The 21,314-nt window shown below is 34.8% G+C and overlaps 1 long non-coding RNA gene across 4 annotated transcripts in view; it reads right to left on the reverse strand.

The window, feature by feature from the left end:
* The window catches only part of LOC127501266 (uncharacterized), a 33,532-nt gene that overhangs the window by 6,533 nt on the left and 5,685 nt on the right, over positions 1-21,314 (reverse strand). For 3 of the 4 annotated variants that reach the window (XR_007926571.1, XR_007926573.1, XR_007926570.1), the window contains exons 5-6: positions 17,281-17,473; positions 10,093-10,244 (exon numbers count right to left, since the gene is read on the reverse strand). This is a non-coding gene — a long non-coding RNA (uncharacterized LOC127501266). The remainder of the gene's footprint in view (positions 1-10,092; positions 10,245-17,280; positions 17,474-21,314) is intronic. The other variant, XR_007926572.1, reaches the window with a different exon arrangement.

The following is a 21,314-nucleotide window of genomic DNA, read 5'->3' on the forward strand; positions in this document are numbered from 1 at the left end:
ATTTATATCAGTACATCTCAAGCGATATGTCAGTAAATATGTTAATAGATTTGTAGTATACTTAGTATAAATGTATTTTAAATATGTTTTGGTATAGGTTTTTTTTTTTTTTTTTCGCTAGGGAAGGAATTAAATTTTTTATTCAGCAAGGACTCATTATCAAAAGTGACATTAAAGACATTTATAATGTTACAAAAGATTTCTATTTCAAATACATACTGTTCTTTTTTAGAATCTTCCACACACAAAAAATTAAGCAGCACAACTGAAATGTTAAAAAATGTTAAAAACTTATAATTACTAAAGAAAAACGCAATTTATAAAATTCATCAATTAAAAATAAATTAAATTATTTGTTACCATATAAAAATAATAGTTAATTTTAATTTGACGATGTAAAAAGTTTGCAAATCCATGACAAAGTCCTGAAACTGCTTTATTTTAAATGTAATTTTGGCATGATTTTAGGGGCCGTTTACACAACACCGTTCAACTAAAAACAGAAACGTTTTATGCGTTTTGGCCGTTCATTTACACAACAACATTGTGTTGGGGGCTTGAAAACAAAACTTTTGAAAACAGGATTCAAAGTGCAAGTTTTTACAAAACGATACAAAAACGGTGACGTGATGCACATGCGTATTATGTGTTCAATCTATAGGCATGTAGTTTTTCTTTACAAAGTGACATCGCCATCTACTGGCCTGGCATGAATAATACAGTGTTTTTAATAGTTTTCGTGGATCCGTGTGAACGGGGATCGTTTTGACAATGTTGTCGTCTGTACACAAAAAATGCGAAGGAAAAACTTTTCAAGTACATCGTTGTTGTGTAAACGTACCCTTAGATGGCCAATGTGAATGTAGTAATAACTAATATAAAGTATTTGACTATGAGTGGAGGGCTATTGTGTCACTCTGGACATTTCCGTCTCTAACTGAGACAGGATTGTAGGTGTTATGGAGAAGTATTGAAGCTTTTGGGGCAGTGGTGGTGGGAGCAAGTATAATTTGTAGTCAGAGCCACCTCACTTCCTCTGGTCCACACTTATATACACTGTACACTCTGATCACACATGAAGATCAGACGAGAGAAAACACAGCGTCCATGTTGTGAACTTGCGAAGAAGAGATCTGGGTCTTAGGCCAGCGTATGAGCGTGTTTATCTAACTGCCCCTGGGACAAGCAGAGGAAACCACTTTGATTCCAGCTCAGTACGGCTTATCCTGCCTGGTAGGGGCTAAACTAAACGTCCCGCACAACCCACTGACAGTCAGACACACACCGGCTAAAGCTCAGACATTTTCTTAACCTGCATGTGTGCGGTGCAAAGCATCTGCTTCATGCATGCATCTGTGAGAAACAGTGACTATAGCTAAAGCCTTTTTTGAACTGACAAGCAGCTGAATTCCTTCAGCATGCAACCACCAAATCTGTCAGCTGTTAATCACCCTGAAAAAGCCCATCAGCACTCTGATGCTCCGCTGTAAGGAAACACACAAGCAACAGCCCATTAAAGAAGCTTAGAGTTTAAGAGTCTGTCATCTCAATACGTCTACTGTTGTTTGGCTAAAATAGAAACATATATAAAATAACAGTTTTAGGAAACTTGATTTATGCGTTGAACAAAATACCTCATTATTAGAGTAAAAAGGGCTTGATCTTTTGACCAAAACAAAATAAAGATCCTTGGTAACACATTTGACAGTTGACATGTAGTTGCAAAGTTATTTAGAGTAAGTAGAATGTCTAAAGTGGACCATCGAAATAAAGTGTAACCAGATTCGTTTACTATTCACATATTTTCTTTTTTCTTTCATTTTTTCTTGTACGTTTTTACAATTTTTATATCGATTAAGGACCTTTTATAAAGGTGCTTAAATGCTTTAACATCTAGAACCTTTCCATTGCAGAAAAGAAAGAAAAAAAAAGCTCTTTAGACTATGAAAATGTCCTTCCCGCTAAGGGTACGTTTGTACAACAACAATGTACTAAAAACAGAAAAGTTTTTCCTTTGTACAGACAACAAAGTTGTCAAAACTATGCGGATCAGCGAAAACGACTAAAAATGCTGTATTAAACATGCCAGGCCAGTAGTTGGCGATGTCACTTTGTAAAGAAACTACGCGTCTATAGACTGAACACGTAATACGCATGCACATGACGTCACAGCTTTCACAAATTCACATTTTTGTAGTTTACACAGAGATGATAATGGTATCATTTTCAAAAACTTGCACTTTGAATCCCATTTTCAGTTTGCATTTCCAGGCCACCAAAATGCTGTTGTCATGTAAATGAATGGCCAAAACGCATAAAAAGTTTTCCGTTTATAGTTGAAAACTGTGTTGTGTAAATGGCCCCTGAGAAAATGGTTCTTCTAAAGGATTAGTTCACTTCAGAATTAAAATTTCCTGATAATTTACTCACCCCCATGTCATCCAAGATGTTCATGTCTTTCTTTCTTCAGTCGAAAAGAAATGAGGGTTTTTGAGGAAAACATTCCAGGATTTTTCTCCAAATAGTAGACTTCAACAGGGTTCAACGGGTTGAAGGTCCAAATTGCAGTTTCAAAGGGCTCTACACGATCCCAGCTGAGGAATAAGGGTCTTATCTAGGGAAACAATCGGTCATTTTCTAAAAAAAATAAAAATGATATACTTATTAACCACAAATGCTTGTCATGCATTGCTCTGCGATGCGCCACACATGACGTAATCACATTGGAAAGGTCATACGTGACGTAGGCGGAAGTACCGATCCAGTGATGTAGGCGGAGGTACCGCAGTTTCCAACATGATTATGTAATGCATGGCGCATCGCAGAGCAGTGCAAGATGAGCATTTGTAGTTAAAAAGTACATACATTTTTATTTTTTTAGAAAATGACTGATTGTTTCGCTAGACAAGACCCTCATTCCTCGTCTGGGATCGTGTAGAGCCCTTTGAAGCTGCACTGAAACTGACATTTGGACCTTCAATCTGTTGAACCCCAGTGAAGTCCACTATATGGAGAAAAATCCTGGAATGTTTTCCTCAAAAACCTTAATTTCTTTTCAACTGAAGAAAGAAAGACAAACATCTTGGATGACATGGGGGTGAGTAAATTATCACAAAATTTTAATTCTGAAGTGAACTAATCCTTTAAGTTCTTAGGGGAAACATAAATGGTTCTTCTATGGAATTATTGTGAAATCTCTTATAACAGAATTGAAGTATAAACAGTAGAGCCTCAGATCTTTATAATATGAAAGAACTTTAATTTCGCAAATCTGGGGATTTCAAATAAACCAATACCTTTAATAAACTCCAGTAAAGTAAATGCAATAAACAAAAAGATCTTACTAAATGTAGGTGGGATGGATGGCATTTGAACATGTTGCTTAGGCAATGTGCTGAGCACATCCACTGAAGTCTCAGCAGGAGTGGCAGGTGTTCCCTATAAAGAGCACCCCAGACAGGACCCTAATTTAACCACACTCGACACATGGCCACGAGGTGACACTCACCTAAAACGCTTCTTCTTTTACAACCAATGCTTCATACTTAGAATGTAACAGCATTTAGTAAATAATTCAAATGAGGGAAGAATATTTACATTCAAATTCTACATACAACTAAATGATCCACTGTAATACTATATATATTAAATGATACAGATTTTGGAACTGATGTAACTTCCCATTAAAATTATATGGGTGGAGGTAGAGGTGGAAGTGAATGAGAACTGTATAATTGTTTGAAGGTTTTTGTTGTACTACCACTAATTGGCTGTGGGTTGTAGATGTTATGGATTGTGCTTGTAAGGAGCCGTTCACACAGAACGCATTTTTCAATTCCACTTCACTACTTTTTCATTGTTGTAAACGTTCCAGACGGACATCTTTAACTGCTGCGCTCGCATCTTTTTGCATCATTTCATGCATGACGCCATTCTAAAAACGTGGCACTCAAGTTAAAAGAAGTTCAATATTTAAAAAATGTGTCTCTAGACCTCGCCCTTTTGGTCGTTCCACTGATCTGCGTCTCACGTTTTTAACAGCAAAAATGCATTCTGTGTGAACCGGCCCTAAGAGTTGAAATATGGTTGATCATTCAGCTTTAAATAGTGAGGAGGACAAAAGCTGTTATAAATTATATAAGAATGAATATTTACACTGATGAAGGATGTATTTTTCCATACCTGATCAGTCATGATTATGTTACTTTTAAAAAAGTAAATCTAAAAGTTAAAAGTGCAGAAAAGCAAGAGGGAGAAAGAAAAGAATATAAGTGTGAGTGTAATTTGAGTCTGTGCAGACTGCAGCTGCACCAGTCCTGGCCTGTCCTGTGTCTTCCAACCCTCCACACACACACACACACACACACACACACACACACACAAAGAAAAGCACAGCTCATGACCTGAGGGTTCCCATTCTTGACTCATACTAACCTTCACTCTCATCTCCCCCCATATACCTCCCAGGAAATACAACACTTCAATTCCTTTCACACAGAGGCCCGTTTGAACCAACCTATCCTCAATAAAATGCAAAGAGACAGACGTTTAAAGAGAGTTAGCAAGTTGGCAATTTATAACAGCGAACATAATGGAAAAATAATGAGGCTAAAAGAAATACAATGGCCTTTATTAACAAAAAATATTGCTTATAATGGACAGATATGGAGATTTAATGTAATAATAAGCCAAATAAGGCTGGGTATGGAGTGTTTTAAGGCACGACAAAGCAAATTTCATTTATTAAAATAATTAAATTAGCACACAGCTTAAGAAGACTATACATATACATAAATATAAGTTTTCAGAATTCCACAAACTTTTCCTCCAGAAAAGTATCTTTAAAGACTTGCGGGTATAGTATGATATTATATATACATATACACCACAAGTCTTTCATGGTATGTTTATGGTGCTTTTACATCCATTTTGAAACATGAAAGCTTCAATACCCATTCCATGCTTCAGTACATGCTTCAAATTTTATTTTTGGGGAACTATTCCTTTTATACAGAATATGTGCGCACAACTATGCATTTATAGTCAATTTACAATGGCTTTGAATGCGGCTCATAAAATCAGAACTGAAAGTCTAAATAATCTGTTTTCAAATATGTTACAATTATTCTTTTTTGTACTATGGTTTAATCACAGTGTTGTACAAGAACTGTATTGATTTAGAAACACCCAGTTATTCTGATTTCTGGTGGAGATTGTGGATGTCTGAGATACATGAAGCTCAAATCAGCAGAACGTCTTTAAACACAAGCATTAATATTCACTTTCCAAAGCGTCTGTCCACTTAAATTTAATCTAAACTCCATTAAACAATGGCCTTAAATGTTAATGTGCACTGAAAGGAGAATTTGGGTTTATGGATTATTGTTTTCCTTTTAAGTCTCTAAGTGGAGAACATTAAAAATACATGTACATACTTTAAAGAGTTCAAATATAGTTTACATGTATATGTGAAGGATTTCCTGTGAGTTAAAAAGGGGAAAATGCACCTCCTCTACAGTATAACTAAAAGAAATCATCTGGTGAAAAAGCAGCAATGAAACTGAGAGACACACCCATGAACTTGTTAAGCTTTTCTTCAAGCAGTAGAGAGAGAGGGGCAAGCCCATACGTATCCATTCTCAAATTTAAGTGATATATTCAACATGGAAGACACTGACAAAATATTCCAGATATAATCCTATTTTACATTTAATTCTTTATGATTTCATTCCGACCATATGCAGAGAATTTATAGTGATTCTGCTGGAAAATACATCTGTCTTATGTCTTTTTTTTCCATCTTTATTTAGTTTTTGTGGGTTAAAAAGAATGGAAAAAATTACAAAAGAATGAAAAGTATTCCTTTCAAATTTTTTGTGACCTGGCAAGTGCACTATAAATTCCAGGGCTAGACTATAATAGATCAAATCGAAAAGCCAACCTACAGTATATTACTATAAAGGAACAAAAGATTCAAATACTAGAATAAAGTGAACAGAAAGAGAACTGAATATTTTTTACTTAAAAGGATTAGTTCACTTCAGAATTAAAATTTCCTGATAATTTACTCACCCCCATGTCAGATGTTTGTCTTTCTTTCTTCAGTCGAAATTAAAAATTTTGAGGAAAACATTCCAGGATTTTTTTCCATATAGTGGACTTCAATGGGGACCAACAGGCTGAAGGTCCAAATGTGCAGCTTCAAAGGGCTCTACACGATCCCAGACGAGGAATAAGGGTCTTATCTAGCAAAATGATCGGTCATTTTCCTAAAAAGAAAATGTATATATAAGTATATAAAATTTATTTATTTTTTTAGAAAATGACCGATAGTTTCACTAGTTAAGACCCTTATTCCTTGTCTGGGATCGTGTAGAGCCCTTTGAAGCTGCACTGAAACTGCAATTTGGACCTTCAGTCTGTTGGTCCCAATTGAAGTCCACTATATGCAGAAAAATCCTGGAATGTTTTCCTCAAAAACCTTCATTTCTTTTCGACTGAAGAAAGAAAGACATGAACATCTTGGATGACATGGGGGTGAGTAAATTATCAGGAAGTTTTAATTAAAAGTGAACTAATCCTTTAATTTTTTTGTTATGCAGTAGTGGCCAAAAGTGAAGTCCAGAGGGGATATTTGTTTTTAATGACCCTACAAGTTAGATGAGAAAAATATTTATTATTATTTTTCTAAAATATTTAAAATATGAGGCAAGAACAAATCATGAAACTTGGTTAAGGTATTTATCTGACAAAATTATTTGGCAAAAAAAGCCAAACTAAAGCTACAGGTTTTATTTTACTATGCAAAAAATAGCATAGAAAAAAGTTCACAGGGAAAAGCTGACTACAACATAATCAGTTATCAATATTTTGTTGGTTCTCTCTTGTTTTTGCATGTGTTCATAATTTCTTTGTATAACAGCCATGGCCCAAAAATATGTCCGCACAATTTGGCATGTTTCATAGCATTATCACTAATAAAACCACTGACTCCAAGAACAACTACGCAATATGCTTAGAAAATCTTTAATAATATTTGATTAAAGGGTAAATTTTCCAAGGCTAGACATCACTTTTGGCCACTACTGTTGCATGTTTCATAGTCTGCTCAATGTTTCTCTACAACAAAGCATTAATGCATGTTTACAGTTCAACCTCCATTACAATATGTGCATGCTGCTTTATATGCAACGTGATGAACATGAATCTTTGCTTAAGAGACTGTAAAATTCTGTTGCTTGCTTCTTCTCACATGAATCGTCTGTTTTTCTTTGTTTAGAGAGAGCAAACGACAGAGAGAGGGAGAGGCAAAAAGAACCGAGAGAAAGGACAGGAGATTTCTACCAGATGCAGCGGTTTCACGCTGGAGAAAGGCCAGTGAGAATGTACTCATGCTTTAGCTATTTCATGGGCAGCCCAATCACTGAGGGAGGGGCTTATAGTTACAGAGTTCAAAAAAAACTTCCATCCTACATTCAAAACTTTCAAATGTGCAAAGAGATGTTTCCATGTTTTAGATGTATCTGTATCTACACCTCTCCAGAACGATGCATTAAATATATGATATATGAAGCTCAACTCAACAAGCAACAAGCACTGCAATGTTAAAACAGCAAATGTGTGCTATTATTGAGCTATTTACTGGTGACTGCCTCTCTTTCCATTTAAGAGGGCCGAGAGATGTTAAGCACAAGAAACTGCATCTCACATTAACTGTGACTGTGATTTTCCACTGCGAGAGCTTATGGAGAAGAAAGGGGGAGGGACGAGACAAAGGAAGCTGGAAAAAATAAATTCGTCTGCAGTTCTCCAAGCTGGAATTTCTGGCATCATCAACCAGACCTCTGAATGTAACCGAATGGAGAAGAAACAGAGAAACAAAACTTCATTTTAAGAAAATGTAGGGGCAATTTCTTTACGCACTCTTAAAAGAAAAGGTTCTATATAGAACCTTAAAGGGTTCCGTCAGACACTTCATATAACCTTTTAGGGGTTTCATCATGGGATCATTTTATGGATTTAGTTTTAACTAATTACTAATTCATTTTTTATGTTTTATTAAATTTTATGAATTAATCAGCTCAAACATACTTTATCACTAGAAAAATTCAAATAACCTATTAAACATGAAAGTATTACGCAATCATTTAAGACATTTCTCCTTAGAACCTTTTTCACATAAATGGTTCTTTAAAGGGGACCTATAATGCCCCTTTTACAAGATGTAATATAAGTCTCTGGTGTCCCCAGAATGTGTCTGTGAAGTTTCAGCTCAAAATACCCCACAGATCATTTATTATAGCTTGTCAAATTTGCCCCTATTTGGCTGTGAGCAAAAACACACTGTTTTTGTGTGTGTCCCTTTAAATGCAAATGAGCTGCTGCTCCTGGCCTGCTTTCCAAAAGAGGGAGGAGCTTTAACAGCTCACACTTGGGTTGCTCAACAACAACAAAGCTGGAGAATCTCACGCAGCCAAAATGAGGATTGTCAGTAACGGTGTTCAGCCTTACATTGTTCAAACTGGAGTCGACACTGATGGAGAGACTCAGGAAGAAGTTACAACTTTTAGAATGAAACTGGATGTTTCTGAATGGTTAGTGGATAAATTTATGTAGTTGCTGTGGAGTTGATTCAACTCATCGACTAGCATGTGCCGTCATGTTAATCTTTTGTGCAAATCCAGCTTTGAATTGACCCTCGTTTGTGAAGCAGTCCGGCATAAAATGACGGTATGGTAACAACACTCTACTACAACTCTTCCTCTTCTCTAAAGCAGCCCAACATGACTGTTGCGTGTTCTCGGGGGCGGGGTTTATGAAAATTTTAGGGTTAGTGATGTCACTAACCCGGGAAGAAGCTCACTGTAGTCCCTACCAGCTGTTTGTTGTAGTCCTTAAACAGCAAATTCTTTAAAAGAAAATATCTCCCTTTGCATTGAACTTTGAGCATTGTAACTTTGCAGATGTTGTTTATGCTCTAAAAAAAACATTACACACTAAGTAAAGTTAAAAAAGTGAAATTATAATCAACCGCCCCTTTAAAACTGAGTCTCGAACCACAGGGTTTTATATTAGAACCCCAGTGAACTTTTTTTTATTTTTTTAGATATTTTAGACAGCCTATTTTGTATTAAATTTATCATGTTAACTTAGTAGCTTATCTAATCATTTTGGTCGTCTTTGGTGACTTATGACATCACAAACATCTTGATGATGTCATGTACCAGGCTAAAGAGACCTCCCACAGACTCTTCAATACCTTTAAGCCACCAGTGTGGAAAAAAATGGAGCTGTGCCTCTTCAAAACTTGTGTGCCCTCCATATGTTTCCTCACGGATATAATGTCTTCCAGGTGTCTTTAGGGCTTTTTATGGCCCTAAGATATGAGTTCCTTCACCCTGGGATTGAATTTACAACTAACTAACCAACTAAGTTAATAGTTGTTAAACACTCAAAACATTTTGGACTACTCTTTCCAAAAAAAAAAAAAACTCTTGCGCTTTAATCTGATTCACTCATGCTCCATCTTTGCAGTTAAACTCTCTTCTCCTTCCTCATACCTAAACAGCTCAACAGGACAGTCCATCAATCCTCACAGCTCTCACTGGCTCCAAATTGTTCCACTAACCAAAGGTTTATGTGATCTGAGAATGTCATGGCATGCTTTTCAAGTAATCATACCATAAACAACCACTGATTTCCACCTATCATCTTTCCCCAAAGCACTCTCAAGTATACAACTCACTGTGGGGAATTGTTTTAGTAGTAAAAATCCTCATATCCCTTATGATTTTAATGAGCAAATGCAAAGAACATATTTCAAAAAAGTCATTGATTGCATTATTATTGCTTTTTAAATACTATGCATCATATTAACTGATTTAAATAGGACAGATCTGCAGGAAACTGTAAGTGAGTAAGTGCAGCATATTTGAACGAAAACTCTGTTTTATCAAACTAGATAAATGTTTAGATTTTATTTCAGCAACAGACGAGCTGAGCTGAAGAGGGAGGAAAGACCAGGAGGAAAAAAAGCATGAGAGACAAAAAAGGAGGAGTTTGAAGGGTCACATATGTTGCTTATAAACTCACTGAAAGTGGAGAAGGACGGAGAGAATTATCTGCTTCGGTCTTTGAGAGTGACCAACACTGTGTGCTGAGTAGTCTTCCCCCCAAACACTGACACCATGGAAAAAGTGATACGGCATGTGGAAAAATCACTTTACGGGCAGGAGGGAGTGACCCTAAAAACCAAAACAAAACAATGAAACAGTCATTTGACTTCTGTCATGAAAAATAAGTCAAACACATATAACTATACAAGATTCAAATTCAACACTATTAGTTTATCCTTCAACTCAGTTGTAAATATAGCTTTACTGACCTTGATAGACTTTGTGTTCAGTGCAATAATATAGACATGAATGTGTTTATGTGTGTTTACAGTGACATGATAGGAAGTCTCATCATGAAGTGATTCATGAAGATGAAATTTTTGTCATTTTGGCAACATGACAACAACAAAGTGTTATTCTAACATTTTCCCCTGGTTTCACAGACAAAGCTTAAGCATAGTCCCAGACTAAAATGCATGTTTGAACTGTTTTAAATGAAAGCAACTTGTACTGACATATCTGAAACTATGTCAGTGCCATTGTTTTGTCTGAAGATGCACACACACAGTAATGTTTTTTTTTTCTAAGGAAAAATATTACAAAAGCCACTTAAATGTCCTAACTGAACTAAGATTAGGCCTAATCCTGGCTTAATCTAAGCCCTGTCTGTGAAACCGGGCCTTTATGTTCTAACGTTCCCATTAAGTTATGAAAACATTATTTCTGAATGTTCCCTGAATATCTAGTTTATTTTAATGTTTAAAAATGCTTTTTCTTGGTTATACAAACGTTAAAGGGTTAGTTCACCCAAAAATAAAAAAAATCTGTCATTAATTACTCACCCTCATGTCGTTCCACACCCGTAAGACCTTCGTTCATCTTCAGAACACAAATTAAGATATTTTTTGATGAAATCCGAGAGCTCTCTGACTCCTGCAATTTAACCACCACTGTCAAGGTCCAGAAAGGTATTAAAGACATCGTTAAAACAGTCGACGTGACTGCAGCGGTTCAATCTTCATTTTATGAAACGACAAGAATACTTTTTGTGCGCAAAAACGAAACAAAAATAATGACTTTATTCAACAATATCTTCTCTTCTGTGTCATTCTCATACGCTTTTTACGTCTAGCGCTTCTACGTCAGAATGCTCGTTACTGGCTGACGCTGCACATGTGAGTAGCACAACGCATATGTGTGATGCTGATGCAGGAGCCGGCCAATAATGAGTCAGCGTTCTGACGTAGAACATAGTGTCTTTAATACCTTTCTGGACCTTTAAAGTGGTGGTTATATTGCTGAGAGAGCTCTCGGATTTCATCAAAAATATCTTAATTTGCGTTCTGAAGATGAACGAAGGTCTTACGGGTGTGGAACGACATGAGTGTGAGTAATTAATGACAGGATTTTCATTTTTGGGTGGACTAACCCTCATTTAATTTTATCATTTTGCAAACATTTTGAGAACGTTACTTTTGAATGTCCTCTGAACATTCTGAGACAAGTAGTAACATTTAAAAAACATTAAACGAACACCCAACTAAAATGTTTCAGAAACAAAACAAAAAAAAAACGTTCCATGAATTATGTATAAGTGATGTTTTTGTGTGGTTTTGCAAACATTATTAAAGACCAGATAACTTTAGCGAATGTTCTATTAATGTTACTGCAAGAACGTTTGTTCATAACTTTTGAGAGAACGTTCTCTGTTAGCTGGGAAGTTTCAAAACCTCAAAAATTTAGTCACAAAAATAATTACCAAAAGATTATTTGCAGGAATATATCTGTATCAAAAAAAAAGACGTACTGGAAAAATTGCTAGTTCAAAAATAAACATAAATAAAATGCATCTAAAACACATCTAGACTGACTTAAGGTCTTGTGTTTTAGACTTTTGTTAGAGATCCTCATATACTCTTTCACCTCTGCACCATTTTAAAAGGGTGTTGGATTGTGCCTGAGGACTAGTGATAATTTTATCAGAGATTCAGTGGCAGTTAAAGGTAAACTAGTTAGGAAGAGTTTTGTTTGAGAGGTGGGAGTCTAATTGTAAACAGGTGGCTGACAGCGCTACGTTTTCACCAAATCCACAAACTAGATACAGTAACTGTAATCAATTATCCAATTATATATCCTCATCTATCTATCTATCTATGCCATTTTGAATGGTGTGTTTGCAGCAGTTTCTCCTGCTGTTTCCATCTGAGCTCAGGATGTGTGTGGGGGTTTGGGGTGTGGATCAGGGAGAGAACTGAGGACTTCTGGGCTCTAAAGGTCTGATGATCTGGTCACTTCTGAATGCATAATATAAACTGTATTCGCTAGCTCATCTTTCATATCGATACAAAATACGAAAGAATGAGACTTGCTTGCTTGACAGTTAAAATAGTTAAAGAGAAAGGAATTTGTGTTGGAGAACATCATACTGTATGTGGAATGTGAAGTCAGCTGGGCAGCCACATTTTCCATATTGGAAAAGAAGTTCCATTCTCCTCTTTTGGAATGAACCAATCGGAATCTTTTCTTTGCAAGAGCTTATTAATTTATTTCTTTATATCAGATTTCAGATGCATGACATTTGCGAATAAAACCGTTTTTCTTTCTCTCATTTCAGATCAAGGCGGAGCCCTAATAAACGGTTCCCTCCCCTTCACTCTTGACGGACAGCTGTGAGGAAGCCAATGAACTGAAGGCATTGTAAAAATCGCTGCGTTCTATCATTGGCATTCACGTTTTCTTTGCTTCCCACACTGCTGGAGACCACAGTACCAAAGAGCTGTAATTGTGTGTGTTTACAGAGTGGTATATTGGTGCCTGGTGAAGCTGGCAGGAAAGCTAGCAATACTCAACTTCCTGTGCTTTTTGACATTTTAACACGTTTGTCTTCTTTTGCTGTTAGTGTTATTGAGAACAAAAAAACTTTCAGCTCACAGCTTTGTCTTGCTGCAGCAGACCAAGAGTGAGTTTCCCAGATGTGTGATGATATACTGCACCATATTTGCCCTCTTGCAGAGTTAGAGGAGAAGGGAGGTGGGAGAAAGAGAGAGAGAGTGAGGGAGTCCAGACAGCTGGACCCACTTAAACTATTCCTCATGTGCACTGTTATATGGAAAAGATTTCACCGTTCGCTTTTGCTGAGACTGTTTAGCTTAACCATTTAATGACCCACTCACTTGCAGGATTCAGCTTGGCTTGGGCCTGATCAAATACAGTCCTAAGCTTGTATTAACCAACTAACATTATGGTCTTTACTTATTATCTGCATTATTGAAGATATTTTAAGATTTAAGATATATTGAAGATTTACTTTGCATGCATGCATATACATGAAACAGTGTAGTATATATTTAAGGGTGATTTAGTGATATCAGTGAATCTCTAAAATTGCAGATATAGTCTCAGTTCCTATAAACTATTTATCAGTAAACTTATGTGATTATCAAATAAATAAATAAATAACTAAAAATAATAAATGAAATAAAAAAAATATATACTTTGTGCAGGACATTTTATTTGACCTACCTAAAAAACAAAAAATATATTTATACAGCGATATTAACCACTGAAATAATATTTATTTTGCATGTAAAAAATAAAATAAAATAAAATAAAAAATAAAACTCAATATACTTTTGTGCAGGACATTTTATTTGACCTACCTAAACAACAATAAAAAAAATAAAATAAAATAAAATAAAATATACTTTTGTGCAGGACATTTTATTTGACCTACCTAAATGACAAAAATTATATAATAATTATGGAACAATATAATAATAATTGAATATTTATTTTGCATGTAAAATAAAATAAAATAAAATATAAAACGCAATATACTTTTGTGCAGGACATTTTATTTGACCTACCTAAATGACAAAAATAATATAATAATTATTGAACAATATAATAATAATTGAATATATTTATTTTGCATGTAAAATAAAATAAAATAAAATAAATAATAAAAATATTAAAATATAAAACTCAATATACTTTTGTGCAGGACATTTTATGTGACCTTCCTAAATGACAAAAATTATATAATAATTATTGAACAATATAATAATAATTGAATATATTTATTTTGCATTTAAAATAAAAAATAAAAAATAAATAATAAAATAAAATATAAAACGCAATATACTTTTGTGCAGGACATTTTATTTGACCTACCGAAATGACAAAAATTATATAATAATTATTGAACAATATAATAATAATTGAATATATTTATTTTGCATGTAAAATAAAATAAAATAAAATAAATAATAAAAATAATAAAATATAAAACTCAATATACTTTTGTGCAGGACATTTTATTTGACCTTCCTTAATGACAAAAGATATATAATAATTATTGAACAATATAATAATAATTGAATATTTATTTTGCATGTAAAAAAATAAATAAATTAAAATAAAAACCCAATATACTTTGTGCAGGATATTTTATTTGGCCTACCTAAACAACAAAAATTACAATTATACAGTGATATTAACCACTTTGAAATACTGAAGATTTATTTTGCATGTAAAATAAAATAAAATAAAATAATTTTGTGCAGGACATTTTATTTGATCGACAACAAAAAATATATTCATACATTAATATTTATAATAAAATATAATAATAATAGATATATTATTAGATTCAATTATATTTCATTTCAATCTGCTATATGGTCCTTGAGCTGGACAACTCCTTTGCTGATCTTAAAAGGTATTATATGTTAGGCCTATATTCTCAAACCACTGCAGACCCATCTACCAATTTAACTGGCTGTGCACCCCTGTGACATTGTGCTTGTGTATTTTTATACCTCTTATTATGCCTTTGCTGACCAGACTTTGAGTCATGTGGACACGGAATAAAACTAACTATGTGTTAGGCAGAAACAAGGGTGGTTCCCAGCTTTGATTCTCTCTTCTTCTCTCTTTCGAGAAGGCTACGTTTTTGACTTATCTCACAGATGAAGAATGCTGGATCTAGTTTTAAGATGACGAGGGTGTTAAAAAGCATATTCAAGTTCGATTTTAATGGTGACCAGCTATGATGGTTGTTTCAGCAGGGGCAACTAACAAATATCTAATGATGGACGGACCTGTAGAAGATCAACTTAACATTAGTCGTTAAAAAAGCAAAAATGTAGCACTGATGTGTACACAGTAGGATTCATTCTGTTCATTTTTGCTGTAAATTTTTCTCTCTTTTCATATGGAAAGGTCATCACCACAGAGTCCAAAGTAAGGAAAAAGGATATCAGCCTTGGAGCACAGCCTGTAATTTCAAAACCTCAGTCTACTTTCTTTCTCTCTGTGCGAGTGTGTGCTCTTCTCAGTCAAATGAGTTCTAAATTATGGGAGTGTGTGCTCCTCCTCCTTAATAACCTACTGTCTAGCAGTGCTTTCTCAAAGATAGGATAATTCACGTGCCACACCAGCAGACTAGCACTCCTGCAGCTCACCCACAGTGCCTGTGTATCCATAAGCTACAATCCATTAGACTCACTATAAATCAGTTACAATATTTACACTATGTATAAGCAATAAGTATTGCTTTAAAAAATGTATACTACAAACACGCATTTGACAGATGCTTGTATCAAAAGAGACATAATCTGGGAATTGAGCCCATAGTGGTAGTGCCATGTTTTGCTGTTTGAGGTACATTTATTTTTTTCATTTTACATTATAAAGTCTGTGCCATGCAAACAATAACAATTTAACAGCATTAAGTTAGAATGCTGTATTGACCAATCAGCATCCAGGACTGGATCGATTCATTTTAAGAAAATGATATAGACATATGATTTAATAATAAACGTAAAAAATAATATAGTATAAATTATTACATAATGTATAGATATTTTACATTCAATACCATTCAAAGGTTTGGGGTCAGTAGGATTTTTTAAAAATACTTTAATTCAGCACGAATGCATTCAAATAATCAAAAGTGACAGTATAGATATTTATAATGTTACAAAAGATTTCTATTTATAAAAGCTGTTCTTTTGAACTTTTTTGGGGTGTTTTTTCAAATAATCCACAAAAATGTGAAGCAGCACAACTTTTTTAACATTGATCAGAAATGTTTTTTGAGCAGCAAATCTTTATATTAGAATGATTTCTGAAGGATCATGTGACACTGAAGACTGGAGTAAATGCTGAAATGTTATTTTAAATTGTAGTAATATTTCTCAATATTACTGTTTTTTTTTTTTTTGGTGAGCATAGGAGACTTCTTTCAAAAACTTTTACATTGTAAAAAATATTTTCATGATTTATCATCACAACATTTTTTCTTTTGTCAAATCAACTTAGATAATTAATGTGGTTCAGGTAACATAATATTTTGAGTTGATTAAACCATTCACCTTCATTGTATTAACTCAAATTTTTAATTTCAATGAACTCAAAATTTTAAGGCAACCAGGTAACTTACTTTTTTAAGTTAAACCAACAATTATTTTTTTTACAGTGTACCAACCCCAGACTTTTTAACGGTAATGTATCTATAATAATATGTCATTAGATAATACAGATGGGATATATTCATGATCTGTTGAATGAAATACAGTGGAGCATGTTACATGCCATTGATGGAGATGGAGATTTTTATATTTTGGACTTTTTCTCACTATCACAAAGAAACATCACTAACATATGTGTCACAAAAAATATATAATGTAATGTAATGTAATATATATAAGTGAAGACTGAGAGTGTTCAAGTCTTGCTACTCTATGCCAGCACCACCTACAGTCAATGAGAAGGTAGGTTGTTTAAATGCATGCTTCACTGAGAATGCCTTACTTGGGCGTGTCTCCTCCACCTTTAAGAATGGCAGATCTTTAGGAACTCTCCTCAGGGGAAGCACCAGCTCAAGTCCCTTTGAATACGAGTGCTATATACACATACAATGCCAAAAATAAAACACTAAATAAATTTGGGTTCTCTCGTTCAAGTTGTCTTTTGACCCCCTTCCTAGTTTACCTGTGAACCTACATTGTTTACATTTGGTTTTCACACTTGTGTCTGACTGCATTAGCTACATGCTGTGACAGCCACACTGGTATGATAGTCTTGTTCTGATCATGTTGCAGCTAGCTGGCAGGTGTACAGTGGATAAACTCTAACATGAGGCTTTTTGTGGTCCATGTACCTCCTCTGCTCTGCCTCTGGATGTGGAGAAATCTGAGACGCGGAAACTGGGTTGAGCACGCAGCCAATCACACGATGCCTGAGCTAAGCACATCTGGAATCCAACGACATACAGCACCAGCAGATCAGTCTGGAGACCTCAGTGGAAAAAGGAGAGTTCTGCAAAATGGCCGACAATAAAAGCTGAGCAACATCTGAAAAGCAACATCAGAAAAGAGATCTCAAATATTGTTTGATCTGGGTATAATGTCATGAAAGTGAACAAACTAAGTTAAGTCTTTACCCTGTTTCAGAACTGTTTGAAGGGTTCTATTATGAGTATGACTTATTGTTATATATTATTTTACTACACAATAGGCATATGACTACATACTATATCATAAAGGCCAACTAGAGCAGTCTAAATATGCAAAATAGCCAAGGAATTCAAATAAAAGGATGTCCACCTTTCAGACAAATGGCTATTCTTGTTCAATATGGAAAATTTAACAGTTTGCTGAACCATACAAGATTATTTCTTATAATTATTAGATTTAAATTTTCATCTATTTTACTTCAAAATACAGATTACATTACCAAAATTGTATCCTCTTTTGTAAAACAAAATGTATAATGTAATTAATAAATAATTTCATTAAAGGTGCAATACAATATACATACACAGTATATATATATATATATATATATATATAATTTATTAATTAAATTTTTAACACATCGGTTGGGTTGAAAGCAGTTGTAGAGTTGTATTTTATATATATATTAATTATTATTACTGTTATTATTTCCTTTCATACATAACATGCAGTTTAAAGTGATAACATTTGCACATACACTCAAATTTCTTAAAATACACAAAATCCATAGAAATAGGCCACAATGTACTGTATTAATTTGATATTAAAATTGGAATTTTACCTAGATCTTGAATTTTGAACTTCATTGCATTGTGTTTTAGAGTTAATGGAAATGTCCATAAAATTACTGGATAATGTCCTGATAATTTTCTGCCAGTGCATTATCCTTTTTTTTTTTTTTTTACAGATTTTTAATTTTTTTTTTTTTTTTTTTTTACAGTGTAGGCACTTTTTCAAGTTACAGCAGGTTGACTGGTAAAAGTTGACAAGTGCTTTTATTTTCTATGTAGTTAAATCTAATAATGCTTTTATAGTTGGAGTTTTCAGAACCTTTTCCACTTCTGACAATATAAGAAACATTGAATAAGGTCAGTTCAGCAACTTCTACTTCACTAGTGCAGTACGCAAACACTGTTCTCAAATCTTCATCTAGTCTCTCTTGAATCTGTTGAACTCCATGTTTGACTGAACATGCTGCAGTGCCTGGCCATCTTTGAAACACATTTGCTCTCATATGCTCCTCCCCTTCAATGCTTTCCCTGCTTTAACTACAAGCAAGTTGCCTGGACATTCCAGCTATGACTAATATTTTTCTGGCACACAGAAGTGAAGCCCTAAGGAATAGAAATAGTGGAGCGCCATTTTACGAAAACGTGTTATTCAGCTTCTTTAGGCCTAATAAGTATAATGTATATTGACAATATTTCTTATTCGCCACCGACAAGGACTTGCCAATAATATGAGACTATAAAATCTCTGTAAAAAAAAGTTTAGCTGACAATTTTCTAAAACCCAGAAAGCGTCTCCTACTTAAACAGAACAAGTACTTGTCAAACTCATGGGGAATCTGCCTGTACAGAGGTCATTAACACTTAATGACAATAATGGGTGTGAGTATGTTACAGTCCTGCTGAGGGGTCTAATTAAGTACTCACAGTCTATGAACTTTCCCATCCTGTCCAATTAACTATTTAAACAGTGGGTGGGCCCTAACAGACCTAGGAGTTTATTAAACTGAAGAAAACAAACATGCTTTCACATCAGTTATCATTACAGAGTTCCTATTTACACTAAGTCCAAATATAGCTTCATTTGTGCCCAAAACAGTAGCTCTTTTTCTGGTACTTCAAGGACACATTTACTGCAGGCTGATATGGATAGGTCCCAATAAGGGAGCATCCATTTATGATTTTAATAAATACAATCATATACACTGATGTTGTTTAGCTATTTGCACTTGCATCTGCTCAATCATTATGAAGTGCTTAGTGAGTTTATGTGTACATGTGTTCACGGACAACACAACTGCATCATCTATACTCTTTATAATAGTACCAGTTGCAGTTTACTGACAACAGAGCATTACTGTAAGCTGCAATATCATGTAGTCAAAAACAGCTGATGCTCTTATCTCAGGGGCTGTTCACACAGAACGTGTGTTTCCATTGTTTTTTAAGTGTAAATACGTGCTAGATGAACATCTTTAACCATTGCGCATGACAGGCGTTCTGAAAACGTGGCACTCAAGTTAAAAAAGTTAAAAAACGTGTCCCTACACCTTGCACTTTTTTTCATTCCGTTCACCTGCATCTCGAGTTTTTAACAGCAAAAATGTATTCTGTGTGAACCGGCCCTCATACAGAATGCGTTTTTGCTGTTGAAAACGCAAGGCGCAGGTCAGCAGAATGGAAAAAAAAGCTTAAGGTGTAGAGACTGGGGCTGTGTCAGAAATCGCCCCCTATACCCTGAAATAGGGCACTATTTGAGGGGATAGCTATTTGTAGTGGTGTCTGAAACCATAGTGGACATTATCGAGTGCAGTCATTCAATCCCACAATGCACCGCAATAACGAGTGTACAACCGATGTAAGCTTAATGGCTAGAGAATACCCATGATGCACTATGAGTGTCGTGCCGAATAAATTGCCGCGTATCGCCAGAAGATGGCGCCTGCAGCCGAATCATCCATCCATTCATTTTCCAAACCGCTGGTCCAATGTGGGTACAGCGTAACATCATACAGGTATAAATTCCTTTTTAATTATTAATTAAGGATTATACATAGTTTCCACGACAAGGTTCAAGATAAATCTTTTCATTACTACTGGAGTTGCCATTAAACAGCAAGTTTGCACAAACTATGCAAACTATAGTGTCTGAATTCACTCACTTGTTTTCATTCACTCCTTCAAGTGGACTATATTAGTGGACTAATGCAGGGAATAGGGGGTGATTTCGAACACAGCTGCTGCAGAAGACGCCAGTGCAATAGTCAAGCACATCCTTCTAGCCTGTGTTTACATAGAAAAACAATGGAAAAGTAGCACAATTAAATGGAAAAAATCCGTTCTGTGTGAACCAGCCCTTAATTAGTGTGGGATCACATGGCTACAGCCAGATAAATATTATTAATGATTAAAAGCTTCAAAGCACATGCATACTCATATTTATGGTTTCAATCTGGTAATAATTTCAGATTGTAAACCAACACTGGTAGACACAGTAAATGTGTGTTTTGGTGAATATGCCACCAAGGTTCTGTGTGCTTTAAAACGCCACATTCTGCAGAGGACTAAGTGGTGGATTCTGGCTGCAGACATGTCTGGTCCTGTGGCCACTGAGAAAGGAGGATCTGAAATTAGATCTCTCAGACCGGCCTTTACTCTTCTGCCTAAAAGAGAACTTAAGTAAAGGTCTACAGCAAAAATCTACACAAGAGTTTGAAAAATAAAGAAAAAAAGACCTGAGGCCAGCCAATTGGTCATCTATGTGTGGATAAAAGACAAACAAGAATGATAAAAGGAAGAAAGCTTGATTACACTTATTATGATGGTCCACTTTAGACATTCTACTAACTATTAGTAACTTTGCAAGAGTTTAGAGTAGAGTATAAGTATTAGTGGACTGTTAGGTTAGGGCTAGTAGAATTAGTTGATGTAGTTGCAAAGTTAGAATGTCTGTTGGGAGCATCAAAAAAAAAAGTGTTAGCAGATATTAAGCAGACAGTCTCTAATACTCTAATAACTGCTAGTTGACATGCAAAGTTAGTTAGTAGAATGTCTGAAGTGGACCATCGAAATAAAGTGTTACTGAAATCTTTTCTCTCTTTTTTTTATACAGTTCACCAAAAGCTAGGATGAGGGTTAAAGGTTTCAAACATATTTTTCAGTCTTTCTTG

This window comes from Ctenopharyngodon idella, chromosome 19 (assembly GCF_019924925.1).
Source record: "Ctenopharyngodon idella isolate HZGC_01 chromosome 19, HZGC01, whole genome shotgun sequence".
Lineage (NCBI taxonomy): Eukaryota > Metazoa > Chordata > Actinopteri > Cypriniformes > Xenocyprididae > Ctenopharyngodon > Ctenopharyngodon idella.